The 12,053-nt window shown below is 40.2% G+C and overlaps 2 pseudogenes; both read left to right on the plus strand.

Moving 5' to 3' along the window:
- The first annotated feature begins 1,622 nt into the window (after positions 1 to 1,622).
- LOC119537781 lies at positions 1,623 to 2,609 on the plus strand (annotated as a pseudogene).
- Positions 2,610 to 9,495: 6,886 nt separating this feature from the next.
- LOC119537782 lies at positions 9,496 to 10,455 on the plus strand (annotated as a pseudogene).
- The last annotated feature ends 1,598 nt before the right edge of the window (positions 10,456 to 12,053 follow it).

The following is a 12,053-nucleotide window of genomic DNA, read 5'->3' on the forward strand; positions in this document are numbered from 1 at the left end:
TCATTAGGATGACCTAATTATAGAGTGTCCTGGGAGCAAATATACAGAATATGTTACATCTCAAGTAGAGTAATCTTTAGCATTTCTTGCTTAGGAACAATGGCCATAAATTATTGTTCTATTCTCAAAAGAAGTCATAAAATAGTAGGTTGATAGGAAGTTCAGGTCCCCAAGGTATGGTAGATGTTCCTCATAGCCTTCCCATAAGATTCTTTCCTATGGGTTCTGTTTATTAATTTTTGTTGTTGTTGTTATTGTATTTGTTTCATGGTAGGCTTTAAACCAGATTGATATCAAAACCACTTATCTATTTTCTTTGTTTTAGTCAAAAGAGACTGACCAAACTGATTAAAACCAATATAAAGAATGGGCTTTAATTATATTTTGTAGACTTGTGCTCTCCTTTTCTTAGATGTCATTAAAGAGACTTCCAAGAGAGAAGAGAAAGAGCATGTGTTTTTCCTTGTAACCTCCAGGTTGATAATACTATGATTAATTAGTCAGAAAGTAAGCTGTATAAAACTATGTGGTGACTTTTTTTCTCAATCAGAAAGTTGATTAGCCTTGTTACTAATTTGCTCATTTTCTCTCTTTATTTTTCTTTTTATTTGATTATTTTCAAAGCAGTTTTATTGAGATATTTCCACATGCCTTACAATCCTGCCAAAGTGTACAATCCCTGGCTCACAGTATATTCAGAGTTGTTTATTCATCACCACAATCAATTTTAGAACATTTTCATTACTCCAAAAAGAAAAGTCCCATACTCCTTTTATTCCATGTCATTCTAATCTTGATCAAATGACTCTGCTCCCTTTTGCCTCCCTTTTATTATCTGCAATGTTAGGGAAGTGACATTAATTACCGTTGGTATTTTTTAAAAGGATGAAATGAAATAATTAATGTAAAACTTTCATTATAGTGCCTGACACATGATGTCTTAGTTTGCTAATGCTGCAGAATGCAAAACACCAGAGATGGATTGGCTTTTATAAAACGGGGATTTATTTCGCTACACAGTTACAGTCTTAAGGCCACAAAGCGTCCAAGGCAACACATCAGCAATCGGGTACCCTCACCGGAGGATGGCCAATGGCCTCTGGAAAACCTCTGTTAGCTATGAAGGCAGCTGGCATCTGCTCCAAAGCTCCGGCCTCAAAACGGCTTTCTCCCAGGACGTTCCTCTCTAGCAAGCTTGCTTCTCTTCAAAACATCACTCCCAGCTGCACTCTCTTCCCCCCAAGTCAGCTCATTTATATAGCTCCACCGATAAGGGCCCACCCTGAATGGGCGGGGCCACGCCTCCATGGGAACATCTCATCAGAATCATTGCCCGCAGCTGGGTGGGGCACATTCCAAGCAAATCCAACCATCACCAAAACTTCTGCCCCACACAAGACTACAAAGATAATGGCATCTGGGGGACACAATACACTCAAACTGGCACACATGACAAATGCTCAATTGAAGTTAGGTGTTATTATTATTGCTGTTGTTATTATTGTCATTATTGCTATTGTTATTATTTTAAAGCTTCACTCGGACAAGGCTAACTGTCCAGTGAAAACCTCAGTTGCGATGCATCTAGGCCACATACTTCTGTGTTGATATACCCTGTCCTATGTTTTAAGGTATTCTGGATTTCCATTGTAATCAGGATAAATTACATGGCAACACTGAGAAATATTTCCTCTACTTCAGTCTCTGAATTCCTTCTCATCTGCTTCCCTAACTACCAGAGTTGGCAGCACTGGCTGTCCCTGCCCCTCAGCCTCCTCTTCCTCCTGGCCATGGGGGCCAGTGCCACTCTCCTGGTCACCACCCAGTTGGAGGCCTCTCTGCACGAGCCCATGTACTACCTGCTCAGCCTCCTCTCCTTGCTGAACGTCGTACTCTGTCTCACCGTCATCCCCAGAGTCCTGGGCATTTTCTGGTTTGACCTCAGGTCCATTAGCTTTTTTGACTGCTTCCTCCAGATGTTCATCATGAACAGTTTCCTGACCATGGAGTCCTGCACATTCATGGTCATGGCCTATGACCGCTATGTGCCCATCTGCCACCCTCTACGGTACCCATCCATCATCAAGGACCAATTTGTGGCTAGGGCTGCCATCTTTGTTGTGGCCCGAAATGCCGTTTTTTCTCTTCCTGTTCCTATCCTTTCTGCCAGACTCAAATACTGTGCAGAGAACATCATCAAGAATTGCATCTATATTAACCTGTCTGTGTCTAAACTCTCTTGTGACAACATCATCTTCAATCGACTCTACCAGCTTGTGGCAGGCTGGACCCTGCTGGGCTCTGACCTCACCCTCATTGTTCTCTCCTACTCCTTTATCCTGAAAGATGTGCTCAGGATCAAGTCTCAGGGAGCTGCAGCCAAGGCCTTGAGCACATGTGGTTCTCATTTCATCCTCATCCTCTTCTTCAGCACAGTTCTGCTGGTTCTGGTTATCACCAACTTGGCCAGAAAGTGAATTCCCCCAGATGTCCCCATCCTGCTCAACATCCTGCACCACCTCATTCCCCCGGCTCTGAACCCCATTGTTTATGGTATGAGAACCAAGGAGATCAAGCAGGGAATCCAGAAACTGTTGAGAAGATTGTAAGATGTAAAGTGGATGACCTGAGGGACTGAAATTGATAACTGGGAATAATTTTCATGGTGCATAGAAAATTTAATTACTACATGAATAAGTTTGTAAGAGGTAAATGGATCAGACCCACCACTGGAATTGTTACTAGAAATACAGAATTATTTTTATGATGTAAAGGAAATTTCACTGCTTAATTCTGGAATGAGCTCTGATTCTGCTTCCCCTCCCTACCCCACCCTCAAAAAAGGAGAACATTCATTAGGGAATCTTTGTTTCCTATTACTTCTAAGGAAACCTCCCTTTTCAAGAATCTTTTGTTACCTGGGAGTATTCCTTGGCATTATAATCATTATAATCTTCACTTTATCCATCTTACCTGACTATAAGGAACCTTGAACTTTCAAATTTCAGTGACCCTCTCTATCTCACCCCGTCCTGCCATCCTAGTACAAATTAGCTTTCCTGTTCATTGCCTGTGTTGCCCTATTTGCCTCAGCCTCGCTCCTGAGCTGTGGCTAGTAGAACAATCCACAGTTTTCCAGGCATGGGGACTTAGAGGTTGGTTTTCATGGATAAATATGTTTCACTGTTTTGTAACCCCTCTCCCAATTATGCTGTATTTTAGTCCAGTATCTCCAAGCAATATTTTGTAGTAGCAACTTGTGTCTTTTGGGAATGAAACTATTACCTTCAAGTCCATCACTTTTCCAAGCATCACTTGAAAAATTTCCCCAATTGGGCTATTCTGCTTTCTTTTGTATTGAAGCTTATCTTTGCTGAATGACTTGTATTAAAAGCTAATATTCCTAAAATATTTTTAAAAATATTTTTTACAGCACTGATCACATCCTCTTCTATTACAGATGATCTGTGTCCTGACCCTAACCTATTTTTACATTTGCCTCTAAGTGTTTGATCCTTTCCAAATCAACATCAATTTACAAGTATCATCATTTGCCAAATCTCATCTTTATTCCTAGGGTTAATTAAAATGGCACCCCCTGGAGGAGGCCTTCTTTCCCTATTTCTCTCAATTGGAATTCCTCTGGAATCTTGAGTAGTTGTATGCTAGTCTCTCACACTGTTATAAGCTTTGTTTTGTTTGGGAAAGGGTATCAGTCCTCCTTTTTTATTTAGTACAGTTGATTTTACGGGTACTTTTATAGAAAAATTTTAAATAAAAATGTGTTCAAAATGAAGGGACATTTTATAAATGCATATTTTGTCTCTCTCTTCCTTTGAAAACTACCTGGGGACAATGATCAAATCTCATGCCATTATGTGTTACAGTGCCTAACAGAGTGCCTTACTTTTAGCCAACACTAAATGACATTTTATGATTAGAGCAGCAGGATTGAAGTAAGAAACTGGATAATTGCTATTTGAATCTCAGATAAAACCAATTTGTCTGCTTGTAGCTAGCCAGATTTATGTACTTTGGATAAACTCTTGAAATCTTGGTTTTCTTACCTTTAAAATGGTGATGATGACGCTATTTCCTGTTGTTTTTCTGACTAGTGAATAATCATGAAAAGTTCTTTGTACAGTCCCTTAAATGTGCTAAGTACATATTAAATGAGTGTTGTTGTTGTTATTTTCTAAACTTGCTGGTTCCCTGTTTTCTCACGGAATGAAAGGTGGGTCTTATCCCACATCCCCTTTACCTTAGGCTGGAAGGTATCCATGCCATTTGAGTCCTCCTCGGTCCCTATAGGCATTTTTATTACCAGTTTGTTTTCTTGAAAAATCCTCTAGCTTATGTGAGGTTATCACATTGAAACCCAAACCTGTTGGGCATATTCTATCTCTATGCTCGGTTCCTATGTGTAGTCTTTCTGGCTATGCCTTGAAGCTTCCCACAAGCATCCCATCTGGATTCCAAAAGGGGAGTTGTTGGTAATGTGTGGCTACAATAGCACCCCTGTGCTCACTTCCTTTGAGGCTATCTGACTTCCAATGCCACTAGCTGTGCTCAAAAATACCCTTTTCACATTGCCATGTTGTTAGAGGGCAAAACAGGCTCTGACATACCAGAGGGGGACAGAAGTCTGCTTTCATCGTACCCAGGCAGTTACTTTAATATAAAGTATCATCTTGATTCATGGCCACACAGTGCACAGATGCTTGCACTGTGCAGTTCAAAGAAAATATCAACTTCAGTTTAGCTGCAAAAGAACCACAATAATAAACAATAATAAACCCCACAGGCTGTGTCACATATATTCTCCACATTATCCAGTGGAGCCCTTACTTCAGTCCAATTTTCCTTCTTAGGGTAGAAAAGCTCCTGTAGTTTCTCTCAGAATCAGAAATGACGTGGTACCTCATCTGAGAAAAGCTGCTAAGCACTTAGTCTCTTGTTCTGAAGTCTTCTCAATAGAAAAGTGTGTAGTATCTTTGCTTAGTGTCATCACCTTTGTCTGCTTCTCTCCTTTCCATCATAATTTCCCCTTTCTTTCAGTTATTACCCTTCCTAATTTAGAATCTTCATGAATGGTGCCTCTGGTTTAGGGATTCTGACCAAACATAAATTTGGCAGCAGCAGAAGGCTTCCTGGGGCTTCTCTTTTTGTCCATTCTTGGACTGATGGTAGGGTTGGGTGGATAAAGTATACCAGTCTCTATCACTAGGCAGGGAGCGTTACTTACAGACAGTTCTAGCTTGAGCATATGAGGCCAGCTGATATCCAACCCAAGGGTCCCTTAGGAAGACACAGAGACAATTTCCAAGGAATAGAGATAGTGTCTTACACAGTGAAGCCCCCATCATCTGTAACATACAATCTGGAATTCAGGGCTTGTAAGGTGAGAAGGAGAGAGGATTTTCTTTCAGCATTGTCTCCAGCTCTGTCATGCCCACTGCTGGTCCCAGAAGATTTCTAAGGCATTTCTCCTTTGTTACCCACTGCACACTTTCAGATGAAGCCTATACTTGCCCAGTGAGTGAGTCACATTTTCATGCTCTTATAATTTCCTATATTTAATAAGAAATGTTTTCCTCACCAATTCAAATTTGCAATTACTCCACTGGACTCTGGGTAAGAAGAGATACGCTATATCAATACCATGTTATGCCTTATGGACCATTTCTATATAGCAATCAAAATGAAATAACCCAGTTTGTGGATAATATGAAATATATTGAACATTTTTTTTCCAGGAGTATACCTGATATATGAAATAGAGTTTTCTCCTTTATAAGTTTAAATGTTTTTTTTTTTAAGTATGTGCTTTTTACTTAGATTCCCCAAGTGCCCCTGATTTTCCCCAAGTGTCTCCCTGTTCACTCTGCCCCCATATTGAATTTTGCATTCCATGTGTTCTTCCCTCCTGAGGAATGGACCTTAGGTCCCAGGGCTGGATGAATAAAATGGCCTTAACCCTGATGGGCTGTGGGGAGGGAAGGGAGAAGGTGGAGCTTAGGGCCTCTGGTGCCTCCGAGGGGCTGGGCCAGATGGTTCAGTGAGCAGTCATAAATAGTGACAGTACAGTACAGCCTCCTTGAGCTGGGGATTCTGGGTTGGGACCAGGAAAATTATGAGGAGGGGCCAATGAGGCACATAGGGATTCAGGTGTCCAATATAAGCAGAAGAGGAAATTCTCCTGTCAGGACTACAACAGTTCTGGTGTTGCATGTTCAGATACTGACAATATCTCCAAATCATATACATCCCTTCTTTCCTGTTGGAGGAAAGTTTTAGTGTGGGGTATATAATACCCTCTTGGAAAAGCCAAGATCTTCAGAGTAGGGGTTATTGGATTAAAGCTACAACTTCATTATTGCTTATGGAATCTGGGGACCAGGAGACCCTCATGAGTTTATGTTCTCAACTACAATTCAGCCCCTCTTAGAGAAGATTTCCCTGGAAGCACTAGATGGGATAACATCAGCAATCCCAGCTGCCTTGATTGGTACTTCCAGACTTCCTGTCTCATCCTGCATTGGCTCCCAATGGTCTTTTCTGCTTCTCTGACTGGGACAGAGTAACTTTTCTAGTGCTCAAGCCACTGTGCTCCCCTAAAAACTTCAGACTGGGTAGATTGTCAATTTATCTTTGGTTCATTGATCCAGAAAAAGAAAAACAAAACTTCTGCCAAGGACAACAATCAATTGGAAACAAAGCAGATGACTTTGGAGATATACGTTAATTTCTTTAACATACCTAGAATCTGTCCACTGGTAAGTATGTATAGTTTGTCTAACAAGATAAATAGGTTTTTATCTGGATTTATTTCTGACATTAGCCTATTGTTGTTTTATTATTGTGTATTCTACATTTGGAATCTCAGGTCTTTTCCTATCTTTTACTAGCAACACCCAGTTCTAGTCTCTAAACATATCTTATGTGTCCTTACTACAATACGTGGAGATACCTAGAAATTTTGGTATTCTTTACTGAATATTGAGATTGAATGTAAACAACAACAGAACTTCACTGGTCCAAGATAGGAGTAGGAGGAAGAGTGATATCTACTCTGAGTTAAGGAAGTGGCATTGCTGGAAAGCCTTGGTCTTTGGTAGATACTCCTGTGTTGACTTAAGCTGAGAATTCTGGATGTATTATTTCTGTCTTTAATGAAGTATTTCTATACTGGAGTCTGAAAGATCAATTTACTAAAGGATACCTAGGAGGACATCGATTGGGGAGTGTTGAGAAAGAAAACAAAAACTAGAATATTGAACTGAACCAGAAATGGAACCAAATAAAGAAATTCCCATATAGAACGCAAGAGCTGTCAGTTGTCATGTGACCAAAATCAAGATTAAATTCATATGTTAAGCAAAATAAAAGGAAGAGTGTTTAATTTCCCCAAACTATGGACCTGTGCTATCCAATACAATACCCACTAGTCACATGAGGCTACTGAGCACTTGAAGTGTGGCTAGTCTGAATTGCAGTGTTCTGTATGTATAAAATACACACCTGATTTCAGGGATATAATTAAACAAAAGATATAGACTAGCTTTTAGCAATATTAGAATATTTATTGCATGTTAAAATGATAACATTTTACAGATATTAACATATACTATTAAAATTAATTTCACCTGTTTCCTTTTATTTTTTAATGTGGCTATATAAATTTAAAATTACATGTGTGGCTTATATTATATTTCTATTGGACATAGACTATATGGAAAGTAATGATTTATTATACAAACAGAAGAGCAAATTTGTTTCTTCCAATCTCAAGATCTATCTCCAAACATTCACACTTTGAGTAACAACCATCTACTCTCCCAGAATAGAAGGGGAAGCAGAATCTAGGAGGATCCAGCACACATTGGGACCATTGCTGCTGTTGATATAAACTAGCTGAGGCTGGGCTTCCTCAAAGCATTAAAGAAAACAGAGTGTTGGTCTCAGTTTTCTAAGATGGCCGTAAGAAAGCACCACAAACCAGTGGCTCAGAGTAATAGAAATTTATGTTACACATTTCTGGAGACTAGCAGTATGAATCAAGTTGTTAGCAGGGCCATGCTCCATCTGAAACCTGCAGGGGAGAATCCTTCCTTGCCTCTCCTAGCTTCTAGTGTTTGCTGGCAATCCTTGGTGTTCCTTGGCCTGTAGATGGCATGCATCTCTCTGCCTCCTCCATCTTTCCGTGGTCTGCTCCTGGTGTTGTCTATGTGTGTCCAGTTTTCCCTTTATTATAAGGTCACCAGTCATATTGGTCTGACCTCATCCAGCTTGGCTTCATCTTAACTCATCACATATTCAAAGATCCCATTTCCAAACAGGGTCATATTCACACGACTGGGGGTTAGGACTTGAACATGTCTTTATTGGGGGACACAATTCAACCCATGACAGTTTCTTTGTGAATGTCATCCTGAGTGCTCCCCTCCTGATCACCATCCACTGGAGGCCTCTCTGTAGGAGCTCTTTTCAGCCTCCTCTCCCTGCTGGGCATTGTGCTCTGCCTTAATGTTATATACAATATCAACCAGTATTCTGAGAGAAGCATTAGAATGACAACCATATGCAAGGTTAGCTCCTAAGTGTCTTAAATTTATTTATAACTGATCATGGTGTGCCTGGCCAGGAAACCACGGGCATCTATTTAATCTGGGTTTGTGAGTGATGGAGAATTCAGATGGAGTCAAATGAAGACAGCAGTTGCTGCTGTCCCTCACTCTTGGGATAATTTTATTGCACCCAAATTGCTGACACCTGAAAGTTCTTGGCCTCCTCTCAACTTCCTGCCCAAGACATTAGGAGTTTTTTTTCATATTCACTTATATAAAAGTCAGTTCCTTTTTTGTTAGATGTCTTCAAGGCCCTGGTTCCTATCAAATGATGGTCATAATTCTGATGAAGTCTTCAAATATTCTCTGATGACCCACTTAGTCCTGATTTCTCCTTTGCTGTGATGAAAGGCATTTCTGTGGGACCTATGGCTGATCTGCTCTAGCAGCAGGACCTGCCTATGTGTTTTTGTTTACAAGGGCAGAGATAGGTAGTGGCTGAGAGCTTCAGCTATGGATCCAGACTTCATGGTTTCAGGCGATGGCTTCACCACTGTGATTTTAATAAAATGGCTCTACTTACATTTGCCTTTGTTTCCTTATGTGTAAAATTGGAATTACAATGATACTTCTCTTAAAGAGAGGACAATCGTGTCATTTATCAACGATATAAGGAAACTGTTAAGAGAGAAAAAGGAATAAGTGGGAATTATCCCAGACAAACCAGAAAATAAGGTCATTCTACTAATAAGGTTCCTAACAGAATGGATGGGTTGACAACCATAAAACACTTAGAACAGTACTAGGTATTTAACTAGGATTATTTTCAATGGTTCTTTGGAAAAAGAGTTACTTCTTTATAGGTACTCATATTGGCTGGATGGATTTATTCCTCCCTGACCGTCCATGGTTTACTGAAGTGTCTGTTTTGATCAGGATACCACACATGGCAGCACTAAGCAATGACTCCTCTATTCCAGTCTCTGAATTTCCCCTCATCTGCTTCCCTAATTTCCAGAGATGGCAGCACTGGCTGTCCCTGCCCCTCAGCCTCCTCTTCCTCCTGGCCATGGGGGCCAACATCACCCTCCTGATCACCATCAGGCTGGAGGCCTCTCTGCACGAGCCCATGTACTACCTGCTCAGCCTCCTCTCCTTGCTGGACATCGTGCTCTGCCTTACTGTTATCCCCAAGGTCCTGGGCATATTCTGGTTTGACAACAAATCCATCAGTTTCTCTGCCTGCTTCCTTCAAATGTTCATCATGAATGGTTTTCTGACCATGGAGTCCTGCACATTCATGCTCATGGCCTATGACCGCTATGTGGCCATCTGCCACCCTCTGCGGTACCCATCCATCATCACGGACCAATTCGTGGCTAGGGCTGCCATCTTTGTTGTGGCTTGAAATGGCCTTCTTACTATGCCTATCCCCATCCTTTCTTCCCATCTCAGATACTGTGGAAGAAACGTTATTGAGAACTGCATCTGCACTAACACGTGTGTGTCCAAACTCTCTTGTGATGACAAAACCTTCAATCAGCAATACCAGTTTGTGGTACGTTGGACTCTCTTGAGCTCTGATCTCATCCTCATTGTTCTTTCCTACTCCTTTATCCTGAAAGCTGTGCTCAGAATCAAGGCTGAGGGAGCTGTGACCAAAGCTCTAGGCACATGTGGTTCCCACTTCATCCTCATCCTCTTCTTCAGCACAGTCCTGCTTGTTCTTATTATCACCAACTTGGCCAGAAAGCAAATTCCCCCAGATGTCCCCATCCTGCTCAACATCCTGCACCACCTCATTCCCCCGGCTCTGAACCCCATTGTTTATGGTATGAGAACCAAGGAGATCAAGCAGGGAATCCAGAAACTGTTGAGAAGATTGTAAGAAGTGAAATGGATGACCTTGGGGACTGAGATTGATAATTAAGAATAAATTTTATGGTGCATAGAAATTTTAAATAATTATTGTATGAATAAGTTTGGATTTTACTTTCCCAAATATTTCATTTGTTCATGGAGATATCCACATCTTGGCTCTTGTTTTATATTGAACTGACTAGAAACATTATATTGCATTTTTTGAATTTGAATTTACCTGGAAGTTTTCCCTTGACTTATCAATCCATAATGATAGGTGCTTAATTTGAGTGTTATGGTTTATCAATTAAAGAACAAATATTATTCTGATCCTTTAAATGCCTCTCAATTCCCTGACCTGCTTAATATATAAATGTGTATTTGGTCTATTACTTCAGCTTGACACTGCTCAGCCTGGGTTTGTGCCATGGATTGGTCTTTTGTGGTGATGTAGAAGCTGGCTCCAGACCTTTGCTTTTTATAGTTGAGTGAGCGACATGTACCCTTCTCTCTCTCCTCTAGCCCTGCAGGATCTTTTTAATAATTTTAGCTACTACTTTTCTGGATTTTACTTTTCCTATGGTTCTTTTCTTCTTTCTAATGAATTTATTTTAAGATGACAGATTTGAGTGTGTGTATTTGGTTTTACATGAAAAAGTATGTCCTTTTCTTCATATGTACAAGAACTTTCTGACTTCCTCCTATCTTACCTTACTTTTCATCAGATTTCAGTCTCCATCTGCATCTGCACCCTCTCCTTCCAGTCTTAGATATACATTTAAATTGTCTTATCCCACTGTCAGGCATGTTGTGCCAGCCCTATCATCCTGTGTTGAGACCTGCACAGATTTCCATAGGATCCAGAGGGTTTGGTTCCATATTTTTGAATTGGTGGGTTTGTTGAGCATACAGTAAAAGCATATCCTGAATATGGTGGAGGTTCAGATATTGGCCAATAGTTCCTGGTATTAATTTCCATTGATAACCAGGTCTCTTTTTGGATAGAAATTTAGAGCTTCATATATATTATTTTATAAGCATGATTTGAGAATGTCTTCTATTAAGCTAACCAATGATGAAGCAAAACTTTCTTGGGGAACTTATGAGATAATTTATCATTTCTATTGTACTCTCTTTTCATCACAGTAATAGCTTTGATTCCCTTTATTTTCTCTGCTTTACAAAAAAGACTGATACTAAGCAAAATACAAAACTGCTCACTCTCCTCCTCACCCACCATTCCAATCTGTTCCTAGTTTATGGTTTCCAGGCTATTGCCCCCTGATATTTTTCCTCAGCATCTATGCTCAAGTATCCTTTTGCACATAGAACACCTACCATGTTTCTTCATTTGACAAACCTAGCTATCCTGCATGTCCCAGTTTAGACTCCACCTATTCCTCAATGCCTTCCTTTATTCCCTCCAGTGGATTTAATCTGACCCTCTGGAGCCACATGAGTGTCTCCCTCTGATACTAAATTATTGATTCCTCTCATGAAAAGTGTTTTATTCATGTTTTCAAGTTTATATACTTTCAGAGTGGCTAATGCAGTGCTTTACATATTGTAGATATTTTTGCTGAATACATTTGAATAACTCATGTGTACACATCCTGTTTCTTATTT

Source organism: Choloepus didactylus, chromosome 6 (assembly GCF_015220235.1).
Source record: "Choloepus didactylus isolate mChoDid1 chromosome 6, mChoDid1.pri, whole genome shotgun sequence".
Classification (NCBI taxonomy): Eukaryota; Metazoa; Chordata; class Mammalia; order Pilosa; family Megalonychidae; genus Choloepus; species Choloepus didactylus.